At 42.3% G+C, this 18,067-nt stretch overlaps 1 long non-coding RNA gene across 1 annotated transcript in view; it reads left to right on the top strand.

The window, feature by feature from the left end:
* Window positions 1-881: 881 nt before the first annotated feature.
* LOC132694474 (uncharacterized) overlaps window positions 882-18,067 on the top strand; it is a 37,435-nt gene continuing 20,249 nt past the window's right edge. The window contains exon 1 of the long non-coding RNA XR_009617316.3: window positions 882-1,028. This is a non-coding gene — a long non-coding RNA (uncharacterized LOC132694474). The remainder of the gene's footprint in view (window positions 1,029-18,067) is intronic.

The following is an 18,067-nucleotide window of genomic DNA, read 5'->3' as shown; positions in this document are numbered from 1 at the left end:
AGATGGTGGTGCAAATCCCCTCTCTTAAGGTCCAGTGGGATCACCGAAGGCAAGGGACAAGTACTGGGAGGCTCACAAAGACGTCAGGAAAGATAACGACCAAGAACGGTTTACCAACAAAACGTAACGCCTCTCTGCGGGCTCGTTCTGTCCCTGTTGGTGTTAGAAATTTGGACATCTCTTGCGTTTCGAGTAGGATTTGCTCTAATTTGTAAACCAAATTATTGGTGATTCGCGCCAGTCGAGACTGGCGGAAGTGGTGTCCTGCCGGCCGAAGGTAGTTATTTATCATCCACACACCATCCAATTCCAAAAAGCACTCGAGTGGCTACTCAAGTGAGCTAAGCATCCATGAGGTAGAGACTTGAAGACCTGTCGGTAAAACCAGTCCCACTGGAGCCTCCGGTCACATGTCCTCTCCCGCAGAAGGCCGCCTTTGGTCTTTCCAAGGGGAAGCAGTCTCAGCGCATTCTTGGGGAGCCCAAGTGCCAGCTTTCTCCTCCCTTGAAAGGAATTCCTTTGGCGCCTTTGGAAAAAGGGAAGTCTTTGTCAGACGCTCTTTCTGGTGTCATTCAAGGGCAGCCGGGGTCACGTGCTGGCACCAACGCGGTCCACTCTCCGTGGGCTTCTCTTCCTTCTTGGCTGCGCACAGCGCTGGTACCGGTACCGAGGGGGGCAAGGGAGGCAACCAGGGTCCCAGGTTTAATTTCAGGAGGCATTTTCTGTAGGGATTGTGTAGGCTCAAGGTCCATCTGCACCGGTCCTGGCCCTACCCGGCCGCCCTAAACTCCACGGACTTCAGTCCTTTGTTGAGCAGGATGCAGGTGCGGTCTGACCCGCGTCACCTCAGCAGCAACGTTACCCCGGTGCCGGAGGACACGAACCGGAGGGATGGACATATTACTTCATCTCTTTGTACCTGGGCGTCCTCGTGCCTAAATGGGTTGACGACGGTAAAAAGCTAGCCCACCTTGTCGGGATGCTGTGCATTCAGACAGGTGAAGCACGAAGAGCAGCCTCGGCACCCGGTAAACCCCCAGTAAAGCCCACCTTTCTCCCCTCTTACTAGTCTTCCGGTTCCTGTCTCACATACTTCCGGGCCACCGCCCCAAGCTGTAGATGTGGATGAAGCTTTCTAAGAAGGTAGGAGGGGATTCAACAGAATTTGAAAGGAGAATTTTCAACTGTCAACCAAAACATTATTTCCTGGAGACTCAAGGGGAAAGGTCCCAGCAGCGAAGGGCTAACAGGAAGTGACGCACTTCCCGACTTCCTTTCTCTTCTCGGGCTTCCGTGTCTCCCCGGGTACTCCCATTTTCAGTTCTTTGTTTTCTGGATCTTCTGCCACCGCCTGCTTTGCGGCAACGTCATTCTATCCCCACAGAACTCTCGCCTCCAAATCCGTCCTGTTTCCCCAACTGAATACTTTCCCACCCCAGACTTTTCAGGCCAGAATAGCACCTGGAGCCATCAGCAGCCCAGTCCAGGGTGGGCCGTGGTAGACCGTATCCAGTCTCCTACGAGGTCCCCTGGGCAAATGTGCTTCTCAAAGGGACATTTTCTGGTTGTCCTCCCCATCACCAACACCACCTTGATTTTCTATTGAGGGAGTCACTCCTTCCCTATACTCAGTCCTGAAGTCAGGGTAAGATCTTCTCTTTCCTAGATCTAGCGCTGAACTAAAGCCAACAAGTCTATTCCATACTCCTGGCTCTGGTGACTGGTTCCAGATAGAGCTCCATAAGGCTAGTCCCCAACAATGAGGTAAGAGGAGACATTTGCTGGGGCTTCTGACAAAGCTGGCTTCTTCTGCAAAACTTTTTATAAAAATGTTTATTTATTTATTTTTGAGAAAGAGAGAGAGAGAGCAACCATGAGCAGGGTAGGGGCAGAGAGAGAGAGAAAGAGAGAGAGGGAGTCAGAGAATCCAAAGCAGGCTGCACAGAGTCCAAGGTGGGGCTCAAACTCACCAACCGAACCATGAGATCATGACCTGCGTGGAAGTCGGATGCTCAACCAACTGAGCCACCCAGGGGCTCCCTGCAGGACATTTCTGAAGTGGCTTTTGACCCCCACAATCTCCCTCCCTCACCAGATATATATGAGGAGGGATATAGCCTTGGAGTGCTGCAGCAGGAGGGCAGAGCCTGCCTAGGGATGATGTCAACACCAGATACACTCACACACACAGAAAGTGAGGTGAGGGAGGGAGAAAGAGAGAGAGGGACAAACAGAGACAGGCAGAGAGAGAAAGGGAGGGAAGAGTGTTGGGTTCTATATCAAGTCTCTTTTGACTGTTCAGTTATGTGAGACAATAGATTGCCTTTATTGTTGAAGCCAGAGTTATGTTTCCTATTATTTACAGCATAGTGACCTAATTGATTTTGGTGTCTTTGTTTTCTAAGAGTCTAGCAGAGAGTGTAAGGGTCAAAATCAATCTCTCTCTCTCTCTCTCTCTCTCTCTCTCTCTATTTCTCTGCCTCAATCTCTCTTCTTCCCTTCATGAAATACACACATTCCTTAGGGAAAATATTAATTCTTAGATGTTATAAAGTCACTGTCATTCATAAGAAGGAAGAGCAGCATTTTTTCGCTTAGCTGAGAGTCTTCAGGGCATTCTTGCCCAGAGAAATGATAGTCTCTGTACATTATTATGCACGACCATTTTAGTACATGTTTCTTATCTGCACCTCAAATCTCAACTTGTGCACTTGAGACCTGCCTGGAGTAAGAGACGAAGCCATTACTGAGCTATTCACTTCTTAATGGCTGCTTTGTAAGCTCCTTGAAAACTAAGTTAAAGCTTCAAAATTATAACTTGTAAAGGCCTGATTAGTTTTCCCACAAGGCCTTCTCTTCCCTAGTTGAGGAGGCTGGAAGGAACCTGTGTCCTTTTTTTTTTCCCCCCCAATACTTCTAGTTATACTTATTCCAGAGGTCAAGTTGAATTAGGAGCGTCATCACATTGCCTGAAGAATTGTGCGGTCTGGTTGATCACATTTTCTTATCTACTAACCCAGGTTAACCAAACTTCTCTGAACACTTTTGATACTCAGGGCAATGAAAGATATTAAGCATTGTCCTTGACATCGACTCTGAAGTTTTTGCCCTTCCACAGTCTCTGAACTGGTTGCCCTTCCGGATAAGAATGCGGTTCAAGGACAACTTTCATTTCCCTGTAGGGCTTTGGAGAAAAATTAAACATTTGAGATAAAAATAATCCTCAGAATGCCATATTTTCATTCTATTTTACATTCATAATTCGGCAGGTCTGAGAAGGATGTGCCTATCTCACTTTAATGGAAAGGTTCTACTTTAGGAAAGCCTTTTGTCTGAATGTTGGGGAAAGTGTTATAAAAAGAGAATACATTTACAGCAAACCGGTTTGCGATGGTGTTAGCTATTATGTGTAAGTAGAGTGATGATGTCGTATATTGTGCAAAGCAAGCTACTTTTGAGGATGAAAGTGGGGAACTATTAATAAGGACATCAAGGAACACCTGGGTGGCTCTGTTGGTTGAGCATTTGGCTTTGGCTCTGGTCGTGATCTCCTGGTTTGTGAGTTCGAGCCCCACGGCGGGCTCTGTGCTGACAGCTCAGAGCCTGGAGCTGTTTTGTATTTTGTGTCGCCCTCTCTCTCTACCCCTCCCCCACTCATGCTCTGTCTCTGTCTCTCTCTGAAAAATAAATAAAAGTTGAAAAAAAAACCCACAAAAAAAACAAGGACATCAAGACGTCCACAACTGGCCAAGATGGAGAACAGGGACAGATTTACCCTCCCACCTGAAACAACTAAACAACCAAACAAAAGATATGAAACTACAGTTTTTGAGACATTGGACGTCAGACAGTGAAGGGCAGGGATCCCTGAGACATAGAAAATGCATGACGTGAGCCTGTGATTGCCCCATATTACTGCCTGGAGAGAGTTTCTGGTCTGTAACACTAGGAGAGGGGACCCAGGCAGAGCCAGGTGGACTCCCCGAGTTGAGGAGACATTGCTGGGCGCATAACACTGTGCTGCTGGCGTTCATGGGGCAGAGTACTAAAGAGGAAATAACTACAGAGAGAAAGGGAGAGAGAGAGAGAGAGAGAGGGAGAGAGAATGCACTCTGGAGATCTGCAAAAGGTCCCTGTTAAGTACTCAGCTGATGACTGATCGGTGCACAGGTTTGAGGAAACAACCCAAGGTCAGGGAAACAACGAAATGAATGGATTAAATGAATTTCTGGAGCTGACACAACGCGAGGGACTAGCTCTCCCTCTCATCAGCCCGAGTGGAAGACCTCATAATGCCTGGGGCCTCAGGTTGAGCACTCGGAAGATTTTTATCTCAGTAGTGGGGCGACATTAACATTCTGCTTTGGGGTCCCACTTAAGAGAGCTTAAAAGTGAGGCCCGAGATGCCCAAATTATTTCCAGCTACTTTAGTTCTGTCTCAAAGCAAAGTGGAAGAATTTTTATAGAAATATGAACATATCCAACACCCTGAAAGATTAAATTCACAGCATTTAGCATCTAATTAAAACTTGCCAACATTCAAAAGAAGAAGGAAAATACAACCCAGGATGAGAAGAAAATCTATTTATTGAAACCAACCTAGAACTGATATAGAACTAGCAGACAAAGACAATAAAGCAGTTGTTATTACTGTATCCTACATGTCCAAGAAGCTTAGAGAAAAGATTTAATACAGTCAGTGAAAGCATAAAGAAGGTTCAAATTGAACTTCTAGAGATGAAAACTATAATATGTGAAAAGAAAAGTATCCCTGGGGTAGGAGAAAAGATTAGTGACTTGACAACATAGATAGAAACTATTCAAAATTATACACAGAGAGGAAAAAAGATTGAAAAGGAAGTGAACAGAGTGTCACTGAGCTGTGGAAAGACTCCAAATGGCCTAATATACCACTAGGTAACCACTGGAGTCTTCAAAAGGGGGGGCAGAAACATGATTTTAAAAAATGAGACAAAAGTCCTCCCATTCAGTGAAAACTGTAACCCATGAACCCAAGAAGCTCAACCAACCCCATGCATAAGAAATGTCAAGAAAATTACACTGAGGTACGTTGTAATCAATTGGCTTATAAACAGTGGTGCAGAGAACATCTTAAATTTTTTTTTTTAACTTTTTTAAATTTATTTTTGAGACAGGGAGAGACAGAGCATGAACAAGGGAGGGTCAGAGAGAGGGAGACACAGAATCGGAAACAGGCTCCAGGCTCTGAGCTGTCAGCACAGAGCCCAACGCGGGGCTCGAACTCACGGACCGCGAGATCGTGACCTGAGCTGAAGTCGGCCGCTTAACCGACTGAGCCACCCAGGCGCCCCGAGAACATCTTAAAAGTAGCAGAGATAAAAGACACATGAAGTATAAAAGAACAAAGATGGGCATGGCAGTAAAAGAAAAAAAAAAAAAAAAAAAAACAAGCTTTCAACCTGAGATTCAAATCTACCTTCACCCTCAATTTTAAAAGATGGAGACATACAGGAGCTGAGAGAATTCACCACCCGCAGACCTGCCTATAAGAAATGTTAAAGGAAGTCCTTTAGGCAGAAGAAAAAGGGTATCAGATGGAAATCTGGATCAACCAAAGGGCTGAAGAGCACAGAAATGGCAACCACATGGATAAATATAAATACTTTTTCTTGTGTTAACAATCTCTTTAAAGATAATTGAAGGGCGCCTGGGTGGCTCAGTCGGTTGAGTGCCCCATCTTGGTTTCAGCCCAGGTCATGATCTCATGGTTCGTGAATTCGAGCTCCACATTCGAGCGCAGAGCCTGTTTGGGATTCTCTGTGTCCCTCTCTCTCTCTGCCCCTCCCCTGCTCACTCTCTCTCTCTCAAAATAAATACATTAAAAAAAAAAGATAAGTGACTTAAATGTTTTTTACATGTTTATTTATTATTGAGAGACAGAGAGAGACAGAGCATGAGCAGGAGAGGGGCAGAGAGAGGGGGAGACACAGAATCCGAAGCAGGCTGCAGGCTCCGAGCTGTCAGCACAGAGCCAGATGCGGGGCTCGAACTCACAAACTGCGAGATCATGACCTGAGCCGAAGTCGGGCGCTTAACCAACTGAGTCACCCAGGTGCCCCAAGATAATTGACTTTTTAATACAGACTATTAGCAGTGTATTGTGGGGTTTATAACATACGGCGACATGAAATGTGTGGCTACGATAGCACAAAGAAAGGAAGGAGAAATGGAAATACGAGTGGCGTAATATTACTAGAAGAGAGGCTGCATTGCCTTACAAATATATAAACTGTAATGCAACACTAAAGATAACCGCACAAAGTGATAGCTAATGTAGCAACAAAGTAGATAAAATGATATCATAAAAAATACTCAATCCAAAAGAAGGCAGAAGAGGAGAAAAGGAAAACGAATGGAGAACCTATGGAACGAATAGAAAAATGAATAGTGATCATTGGGGTGCCTGGTCGGCTCAGTTGGTTGTGCATCCGACACTTGATTTTGGTTCAGGTCACGATGTCATGCGTCTGGCTCTGTGCTGAGAGCATGGAGCCTGCTTTAGATTCTCTCTCTCCTTCTCCCTCTGCCCCACCCCTGCTCATGTGTGCTCTCTCTCTCATTCCCTCTCTTTCTCTAAAAAAAAAAAAAAAAAAAAAAAAAAAAAAAAAAAAAAAAAAAGACCTTGGTTGTCAGATTGGATAAGAAAAAAAGCAAGAGCTGACCATATGCTGCCTACAAGAACCACTTTTAATGCAAAGAAAATAGGTTAAAAGCAAAAGGATGGGGCTTACAACAGAGGCTGGAGCCATGTCACCTGGGACGTGTGGGATTTCTCTAGGGGAGGGAGGCCACCTGTTCCACAGAATCATGAATCCTGGAATATGGCCAATTTCTCAGACTAGAGAAAACTTATCAATGAGAATCAGGAGCCCAGTCAGCTTCGAGTAACTGGGTTGACTTGGTGTCTTTTAGTGGAAACTGGGTGTGACATGTGTGAGAATGATCCAAAATTAGGGGGAACTGAAAAGAGAGAAGCTATTCCCGGATTGACATAACAACCATGTGCAGAGATAAACTACCAAAGTATGAAGAAAATGTTCCTCTAGGAACATTAGAGGATGTTATTAGGAAATAACAGATGAATGCAAGAAACACTTGCACATGGAAACAGGAGTTGTATCTTGTTTGAGACAAGGATTAAGATACTTTATAAAGAACATCTATACTTGGATGGTGCAGTTCAGTATATCTGTGATCAAAGTGGATACTTGGATGTAAGGCATGCAGAGGACAAACCGATTCAGGTTTGTATGGAGAAAGGAGACAGAACGCTTCCTAGGAGGGACTTGTCAACACCTTACTCTGGATGAAAGGAGCCATAGAAGGGCAAGGAAGCTGTTTGTTGGAGAACGGAAACTGCTGATCACAACTGACCAGCTGACCATTTTGGTGTTCAAGGACAGCTTACAAAACCTGGGGGCACAAACAGCCCAGTGGTGCTCTCTTGAAACCAATAAACCCTTCAGAGGTCCTGAGTGTGATAATTAAACAGGAATTAATTACATCGTTTCCCCTTTGCTTTCACATTGTGAACTCGAAGCTAGGCTCTTTCTCCTTGGCTAGATCATCTGGTCAGATTTTTTTAAATGAAACAAAACTGGTTTTGACATGAGATAAACTGTGAAAGTGTGGATACATTACATTTATGGAATTCGTTATGATTCGTTTTCTTTAACGAAATCAAGAAGAGTGGTTCAGTAGACCTGTGTTGGCATAGACATCCAACCACAACCTGCATGAAAGCTTAGTCTTCCAAATTATGACGACTTAGCATATTGTACCTGAATATTACCCTGAGGCTTTAAGTCAAATATCTACTAATGCCATCATTGCCCTATAAGGAATAATAGTAAATAACATAAGCAAGCAAATGGAAGACACTTCTGCCCACCACCCTTCTTTTTCCTTATTTTGAGGCATTGGGGAGAAAGCCTATCATTGGACACGCTCTCAATTACTTACACAACTTTCTTGTTCAAAGATAACAGTCTTCATTTTACAGAAATGAATGTCCACGCCTTCAATTCACGCATGTTTAGTGCTTTTGTCTAGTTCCTTGAAATCACCTTTGTTCAGAGTCTTTGTTTCAGGTTCTGTGTATCTCTGTGAATGAAAAGGTGGCTCCAGCTCGGAGCAGAGTGCCTAGGCTAACTCCCAGCATCGCAGGGGGATAACAGGGCCATGTTCTTTGATGTTCATGTTCCAAAAGGGATGGTTCCCAGGACCTTGAGGTTGTAAAACTGGCAAAAATTTACACCCATGTCAAAGGGAGAAAGAAAGGATTCACCGACATTAGGCTTCTCGCAGAAATGCTCGTAACAAGAGAGGAGAGGATTGAAGCCTCTTTCTCCTCTGGCATTTGGAAAATTCTAAATGCTTTTATTTGCCCCTACCTTACCCAGAAACCAGGTGGACAGGGGACATCGCTGTGGAGAACAGAGGAGGCAGGAGACCAAGAACCAGGAATAAGTCAAGTCCCCTTCTCCCAATCGTCATGAGGATACAGAAATCCCTTTCTTAAACTTCCAGGTGTTTATCTGGAAGAACAGCCAGGGAGGAGAAGAAAATCTGAAGTTCTGAGCATTTATCCTGATGATATGAAGTTTCCTTAAGAGATTATGCTTAAAGTATTAGCTAGAACTGAATTTGTCAGACTGTGCTATGTTATTCTTTTGCTATTCAATGGAATTGAAGTTCATGGAAAAAAAAAAAGAACAGTTATGACAAACATAGAAGTAACATTTTCTTTACCACTTTGTATCTGATACATAGATTTGTGTTTCTGCTGGACAGTTATCTATAATTCACTTGCACCATTAATTAATTAATTAATTAATTATTATTATTTTTAAAATTTACATCCAAGTTAGTTAGCATCTAGTGCAACAATGATTTCAGGAGCAGATTCCTTAATGCCCCTTACCCCTTTAGTCCATCCCCCCTCCCAGGACCCCTCCAGTAACCCTCTGTTGTTCTCCATATTGAAGAGTCTTTTATGTTTTGTCCCCCTCCTTGTTTTTATATTATTTTTGCTTCCCTTTCCTTATGTTCATCTGTTTTGTATCTTAAATTCCTCATATGAGTGAAGTCATATGATACTTGTTTTTTTCTGACTAATTTCACTTAGCATAATACCCTTTAGTTCCATCCACGTAGCTGCAAATGGCAAGATTTCATTCTCTTTGATTGCCGAGTAATACTCCATTATATATATACCACATTTTCTTTATCCAGTCATCCATCGATGGACATTTGGGCTTTTTCCATACTTTGGCTATTATCGATAGCGCTGCTGTAAACATTGGGGTACTTGCACCATTATTTTTAATTTGCATAATTGGACCTGGCTTGGCTCATGTGTGGGAAAATCAAACCAAAACATAGCAAACAAAACCCAAAAAACTTTTAAGTACAGGATGAATCACTTAAAACTCATCTATGCATGGCTGTAGTATGAAATAAATACATACGCTTAGGAGTTAATATCAAGTCTTGAACACTGTGGACAGAGTGCAATATAAGACATTCTTAAGGTCTTGTTTGCCCTTTTCCAAGACTCTCCTTCTTTCTGCATACAAACAAATGAACAAAAATTTAAAAAACATGTTATCATACATATCCTACCATATCAGAGAGGAAGAACAAATATTATGTTGAAATATTTGTTCAGTATTTGGTTTAAACAAACTTCCCAACATCAAAGGTTCACAGCAAAAGGGGTAAAATGTTGGTGAAATTAGCCAGTGGAGCAAAGAACTCTTAAGTGGAATCCCATTTAAGCAAAAAGAAAAACACTTTCAGAACGAGTTACATGGAACGAAGCTCCCTAGGGCAATGCTTTTGGTGTAATTATTTGAAGCTTCCTATTAAACAGCGAGCACTCTGGAGATTGAGTTTGCCTGTTGTATCCCAGCTGAGAGAAACCCACACTAATGGCCTTCCAGCTTCCAAATTGGGGCCTAAAACACACAATACTGAGTGTAGCCGAACCTTTCCAAAGGACTGGTTGCCAAATCTTTTTTTCCTTTTAGAAGCAGTGAATCCAATTTCCTAGGAAGTCTAGAATAAACTGCAAGGAATAGATGGGATTTTTATGTTAAAAGAGCAGTAATTGGATTGTCTGCACACAGCTTCCTAGGACCCTGTGGCTCCACACTATTTAGAGAGGGTTGTGTTCAATTCATGTAAGTCATAGTCTCTTTGCTCAAGACATGGCAGTCAGTTGATTCCAGAAAGGAGACGAACACATTCTGCAGGCATGTGTGGAGGCTTAGAGCTGTCTAGTCCTAGGAACTGGTCCTTGATTTGTGCTGACTCGTTTTGTTCAGAAACAGTAAGGGGATTTAGATTTATGCATGTTATGCCCAGAATTCGTGATCCCCAAAGACCACCAGGGAGCCGAGTCCGATGCAAAAGCAAAAGAGCCTTTATTCGAGCTAGCTCGAGCTCAATCTCCTACCTGCACCGACGCAGCGGTGAGATCCCGGGGATAGAGAGCAAGTTTCAAAAGCACAAAGGTTTTATAGGGGTCTAGGGGCAGTTGGTGAGGTAATGGCTGTGGCCTCAGCTGATTGGCTGGGGAAGGGTCGGAGTCCTGTTACACAGGTCGCTGGGCTGTGTTTTGATCAGGAAGTTTGAACGGCTGAGCGGGAGGTTACTCAAGGGGAGGAGGCATGGTCTAGGTGAAGGACACAGAACAAGATGGAGTCGGTTGGCGTAGGCCCGCCCTTTCATGCACAAAGTGTCTCCCATTCAAGAATTTTGAGAAGTTCTCAAAAATGAATCACACTATTTTAATAAATCTTACAGAAAAAAAAAAAAAAAACCCACTGCCAAACTCAAACTCCTAGACAAATCAAGAGACTGATTTATTGAACTTTGTCTTGGTTCTTGGCCCAAGATGATTTTGTTATTTTTAAAAGGTGAGCACAGCCCATCCAGAAACATCTCACAACGTTGAATATTAAAAACATTTCTTTGCTAGGCTGCTTGATTGAGAAAGTATTTGCTGATAAAACCTCTTTGTTGCTGTTGCTGCTGTATTATATGATGAAAGGGATACATCCTGCTACTCACAGGCTAAAGACTTGGATTAGTTCACAAGCTTGTATTTGACTCCAAGATGTGTCTCTGGGACAGTGAAAGACAGCCATCTGTATATATCTAGATATATCTACATATAGAATGTATATATGTATAGAATAGATATACATATATCTATACGTAGCTATATCTATCTATAGCTATATCATCTATAACTATATCATATATCTAACTTGGTAGAGATTCTTGTGATTATTTGCTCAAAGAACATTTGTAATTTCATTCCAAATTCTGCTTCTAAGAGACCAAAACTCACTATTGTTACTAATCAAAACCCAACATTATGTCTGACAGTCAGAAAGGCGTTCATTTTTTTTTAACTGAGTAAGAGAGATTCCACACTTAACTTTCATTGGCTACCGCTCCTGAGAAATTTTGGAAATGGAAGAGGGGAGTGGTGAGAGAGATGACTGGCACTGTGATTTGAGGCCTATCACTAAAGCACATTTAGCACTAAGCTCCACAGTGCAACTCTACCCTAGGTACCAAAGGTGGCCATCAAAGGTTTTCAATGTGGAAAAGAGGGATGGGATGGGAACGGTATTTTAGGAAGAGTAATCTGGCCTTTAGAGACTTGAAATTTTCAATTTCAGTGCTGGGTGTAATTTAGGCATGGAAAACAATTGATCTACCCTGTGTCACAAACACAATTCCCTTTATCATCTCTCTGAGCCCTGTAGGGTCTTCTCACTGTTTCCAAACATGCAGAACTCATGCCCACGGTAACACCCTTGACCTTGACATTCATTCTCCTGGAACGTACTACTTTTTTATTGGCAAATCCTACCATTTCTTTAACTCTGCTTAAGCCTCAGTTCCCCCCAAGGAGTTTTCCCACCCCCTAAACACATACACTACTGTGATCTCTGTCTTTAGAGAACTCCAGTAACTCTTAGCTGCACCATTTCCAAAATGCTATCACAAACTACCTTGTAGTGCAGACTTTGTGTCTCTGGAATCAATGGACTACAGTGTCTTTGAGTGAAGGGACTATGACTTTGTGAATTGAACGTGGCCCCTCCCCCAACATTAAACTGTAGGTAGTACATGAGCTTGATGGATGCCATGTGCACAAATATTAACTGATTGCACCCCCACCCTTACCCTAGATACTCTGCTTGTCTTTTCAATGTAGTCAGAAACTAGAGATAAGAATCTTAGTCTCTCCATCACTTTGTACGTTTCATGCTCTCTGCAACAAGGTGGCTTTCACTTTCTCTAAGGAGGATTATATTTCAATAGTAGGGACAGAATGGCAATATTAGCTTGCAGTTCATCCCATAAAGAAGTAGAGTCGATTTCTCTCCCCTTGGAACTTTGGTTTGGCCATAGGGTTTGTTTTGGCCAAGGGACATTAGCAAGCATGGCATAAACAAAAGTTTGGCCAGTGTTTGTTCACTGGGACTTGTTCTCTGTCTTGTTGTTTTTGGAACCAAGCTGCCTAATAAAAAAAAAAAGCCCAGAGGAGCCTGAAAGACACTGGAGATATGTGACCCAGTTACTCTATGGCCCCAGCCAAACACCAGACATACAAGTGAGCCATGCAGCACCAATCAGTCCCTGGCCGGTCTACCAGTTGACTGCAATGAAATGTGTGCTCCTCAGTAAAATTAGCAGAGGAAGTCTAGTCCAAATGAGTGATCTACGGAGTTACGAACTAATAAATAATCATTTTTAGTCTCTAAGTTTGGGATGTTTTGTTACACTGCAAAATCAAACTGATTTTGTATAGAATACAAAGTTGATTTCATATATAACAAAATCAAGAGATTAAAACATCTCCTTTTCATGCATATTTGTAGAAGTCAGCTGTGCTTTGAAAAAGAGTGCACACAAGGGGCACCTGGGTGGCTCAGTCAGTTGAGCGTCTGACTCTTGGTTTTGGCTCAGGTCATGATCTGACAGTTTGTGAGTTTGAGCCCCACATCAGGCTCTGTGCTGACAGTGTGGGTCCTGCTTGGGATTCTCTCTCTCTCTCTCTCTCTCTCTCTCTCTCTCTCTTTCTCTCTCTCTCTCCCAATCTCAAAATAAATAAATAAACATTAAAAAAAAAAGAGTGCACACAACTTCTATAGAGCAGCCTAAGAATTAAGTTATTATCTATAGCTGAATCTAAGGAAAACAAACAAATGAACACACAAACAAACCGCAAAAGAAACCCATGACTTAGGCAAGTTCATTACTTCTAAATTCTATCACAGAGAGGCAGGAACAGCTTCTTTCCTCTCTTCCTAGAGGACAGAGTAGAGATAAAAGCCCTATACCATGGAAGAAAAGAACAGATTGCAGCTGATATGGTTCTTTTCTCCACAAATATTTCTTTTTGGTTGCCCCAATACTTCAGCAGCAGACAACAACGTCAACAGAGCTAACATGGTCCAGGCACTAAGCTGAGAGCTCTTCATAGATGGTCTTACTTAATTCTCTCTGTTATTCTATGAAGGGGGCAATGCTCTGATGTCTGTGTTAAGGATGAAGAAATGGATTTAAAGCACTGAACTAACTGAACTAACTAGCTCAGGAGATTATTGAACTAGGAAAGTGGTGAAGCTGGAATTCAAATCCAGGCAGTTTGGATTCTTAACCAAGATCTACACTCTTAAGGTGCTATGCTGCCTCCCAAACAGAGGGCTTAACCAAACACCCTGCAAAGACTGGTTTGTATTTTAGTATCCTACTTTGGATAATGATACGTGATAGCTTCGCTTTTATTTTAACTATAATTCGTAGGCCTGGAAGCTAAAAAGAAAAGGTAGAATCATTAGGCTACTTTCATGTTGGATACCATCATTTTCCACTTTCTACTATTTTAAATTATTTCCTTTTTTTTTTGTCTCTATGTGTAGAATTTCAGCCATAGCAGGAAATGATGTATCTTCACAATAATGAAGCTTTGGTAAATATCGGGATATCAGAGAAAATGGCCCCTTCTGTTCCAGAAGAGTTATAGCTATAGGATCCAAAGCATAGGATTAAAGAGGTTTACAGATCCATGCGAACACAGACTTTAACACTATAGAATTCACTTACAACTCCGTTTACTAAGCCAACTAAATGAATTCACATATTTAAAGTACTCTGTGTGTTGTAAAGTGTTATATTGGGTTTTGTTTCTTTGTTTGTTTGGTTTTTGGTTTTTTTTTTTTTTTTTTTTGCTAAATCAGTTCTTCAGAAATGTAGACACAATAGGGAAAAATGATGGCAAAGCCTAAAGGGTAACAACGATTGTACTTCGTTAGTGCTTTTGTTATGAGGTTCTGCCTTATAGCAAAGCATCATGGAAATATCTTTAGGCACCTTTGACTGCTCGATGCCAGCCTAACAACTCTATTACATGACAAGCTGCATCCTTGAGTCATTTTGTCGAGCCTATGTAGTGTTCTAAAACAGACAAGCATTTACATTCTCTTATCAAGTCATTTAGATTTTCGGAGCCTCAGTTTCCTTCGCTGTAAAATGGGCCTCATGAGATCATTGTGAGATAAGGATTAATGTATATGAGGATGTTGCTATAAGAATCCATACATCTCAACATTACAGTCACTTTATGTGACAAATATGGACCAACCCAACACAGCAAGTTCAAAACCACCAAGTCAGTGGTCCCCAAAGGCCTCATAACTATTCGTTTGCATCCAAATTAGAAAGAAGTAAACACTCTATCCTCAACAAATTCTCTCTGCCCTTACAGTGTTTCCTGTGTTCTTCTCTCTCTTTTCTCTGCCCTGTCTTTTTCAAAGACTCTTTAGCAACTACAGTTGTATATCTAGCCATCATTAATCTTTTATTATCACAAATAGCACTCTGTAACTGTCTCTCTATGACCTTTATTGTCCCTTGTTCACAGAAATGTACTGAAAGATGAGACAATCCTGGCCTAATATGTGAAATATGGTGAAAATATGATGTTTTCTCAGAAACTGGAATAGAGAACAGTCCTTGGTTAAACCACTCTTTATACTTAAGATCAGAATGTCCCTTTTATTTTATTTTATTTTATTTTATTTTATTTTATTATTTTATTTTATTTTTTTCATGTTTATTTATTTTTGAGAGAGAGAGAGAGAGAGCCAGAACAAGAGAGAGCACACACGAGTGGGGGAGGGGCAGAGAGTGCGAGACAGAGGGAAACACAGAATCCGAAGCAGGATCCAGGCTCTGAGGTGTCAGCACAGAGTCCAATGAGGGGCTCGAACCCACAAACTGCGAGGGCTGGAACTCACGAACCAGCCCTCATGAACCGTGAGATCATGACCTGAGCTGAAGTCAGCTGCTCAACTGACTGAGCCACCCAGGTGCCCTGGAATGCCCTTTTTAAAACTTACAAAGAATGTGTGTTGCTATTAATAAACATTCTTTGAGTACTGATTGAAAAAAGCTCTCATAACATAATGTTTAAAGTCTGACAACGTGCTACTGGTTAAAAAGATTATCTAGGAGGAGCTGACTTAAAATAATCAAGTCCACTGGGCCACAAATGAGAAGCTATTTGGGAATTTGGGAAGGTGTATTTCTGCTGGATCTGTCCTTGGAAGAGACCCTCAGAAATCTCCTTATCTTTCCATAGCAGGAATTACCCGAAGCATCAGTAATGACAATGATTTTGCTGTGTGTGAGACCTGCTCTCAGGTACCCTTCTATCTTTCTCACTGCTCCCAGGGGGCATTATTTATTTTTTTTACATGGTGACAGCCTACAGGTCACTGAGTCAGTAAGAGATGAGTAGGGACTGAACCCAGCACTCTGACTCCAAAGCTCTGTGGTTCCTCTTTGACATAACCTCCTGAAACTCCCTTCCTCATGGGAGGATCCTTCTCAGCTGTTTTCCAGGGCTGATCTTGGCCAACTGTGATGTCTTCTTCAGTACTCTCCTCCTTGCCTTTCTCCGTTCCCTTCCTTGCTCCTTCCCTTTGCTTGATCTGGCATCATCCAGTCTGCCCCCCGTACCGTGACCACTTAGCTGTCCTTTACAGGCTCTGGCAGGCTTGGACCTCTCAGATTCTACCAGGAGGGAGAGCTTCTCCATCTGCCTTCCTCCAGATCCGCTCCTTCGAGGCTACAAAACTCACTAAGGGTCAACAGCAGCTCAGTGTCATTCTTCTTGGGGGTTGTTTGGATTTTTCAATAGGAGATAGAATAATGGCAGAGTTAAGCAGCGCAGCAGGCAGAGATAGCTGGGACAGGGCATTCGGGCAGGGGAATTGTCCTAGCATGTGTTAGTTGGGGCAACGGATGCTTTGACACTGGAAAGAGTGTTGCAATCAACTGGTGATGCCAGCTTTAGCCAAGGGTGTGGGGTATAGATAGGGGTAACTGTGGCAGGAGCTGAGGCTTGAAAGATGTGTACCTCAAGGCATGTTCGGTGCATTGTGAATACTCAATTTAGTTGAAGGAGTCTTTCTGCTATAGTCACTTCTGGTTTTTGCCTATCTATATCTATATCTATATCTATATCTATATCTATATTATATCTATATCTATATCTCTATCTCTATATCTATAGATATATAGATGTATATATTTCTTCTTGCCTCCATTTTGACACTTGGTTGTGCACAGATCTGCAGCCCTGGGGCAGGGGGGTGGGGTCCAGCCATCCATCCATTCCTGGGCCTGTGGAAGAACATTGTAGGTAACAGACACCAAGCTGGCTGTGAAGCCTGCGAGGATGAAATGGGCTGGGAAGAATAATCATAGCCCTATTCGTTAGGACTCAAAGAATCAGGGTCCTGGGAAATTCTGTGGCTCTGTGTAGAGGGAGGACAACAGGCCCACTGCTCCAGAGGACCAGTGGGCACTGCTCGGTGCTTGTAATGCTGTTTCCTGGTGGCTGACCCGTCACCCTCTGGGACTCCCCTTTAAGGGGCAGGAGCCCAGAGATATGTGCAGCCTGTCCCCTGGAGATAAATGACCTTGGGATGATTCATGCCTTGCTTTCCTGCTTCTTCTCATTTTCATATCACCTGTCAGTTCAGTTTTACATGGTGCTTGCTACTTAAAGCATCATTTCACCAAATAACGGAACCATTTCCCACCCCCTTCCCAGTGTTATGCCTAAATTTGTGGGTTTGTTTTATTCCAAAAGTGTGAGTAGAGGTCCATTATATCCCTGTCTTTTTCAAATATGTAAAAAATAACAGTTTCTCTATGATTCAAGATAGCTGTCTACAATGACAAAAGCAGAAAAATAAATAGATGGGATAGAAAATAAAACTAATAGACGTATTATATTCTGTCCAGAAGGGCCTCCGTTTCTGGATCATCAGCAAAGATTTCACCTAGGTCTAGATGAGAAACAGACTGGTCAGTGGCTTTCATTAATTTATTTTTTTTGGGGGGGGGGAGGGAATATTTGTTACATTCTTAAAATACACAATGTTCTGAAGACAACTATAAAATATTTGAGGTATGGCTATAAGCCTGGGAGAAGATGACAAAACCATGATTCTTCTGCTGAAGCCTCTTGAGATACAGAAAATATTTTCCTCTTCCTCAAGACTATCTCTCAGGATAAATCCACTGGGATCACATCATGAGAGAGAATTATTCAAGTGAACTGAGGCTAAGGAGAAAAATAGGCATTAAAAAATTTTCTGGCATTCTGTCTTCCTAAAATAGAACGCTAGATACACCGGCTCTTATGGAGTATGTTAAACACGATGCGGAGATACGATTGCATCACAGAAGTAAAACATAAGTCCCTTCACCTTGTGAGAATTAAAATGTCACAGGCTAAATTATTTCTGCTTGCCACCCAAATGCTAGTGCCCTCTGTACAGGAAGACTTTTCTGTGTATTCTTACATATTTTTACTTGCGTTTACAAGCATTTGTTACTCATAGAAAATGTATGTTATTGTGTTAGTGAGTATGCTTGTTTTAATACGAATGATAACATTCTGCATGTGTCGTTCCGCAAATTT

This window comes from Panthera onca, chromosome B4 (assembly GCF_046562875.1).
Source record: "Panthera onca isolate mPanOnc1 chromosome B4, mPanOnc1 haplotype 2, whole genome shotgun sequence".
Taxonomy (NCBI): Eukaryota; Metazoa; Chordata; class Mammalia; order Carnivora; family Felidae; genus Panthera; species Panthera onca.
The sequence above is the reverse complement of the archived record's forward strand: the minus strand, read 5'-3'. Positions and strand labels throughout refer to the sequence as shown.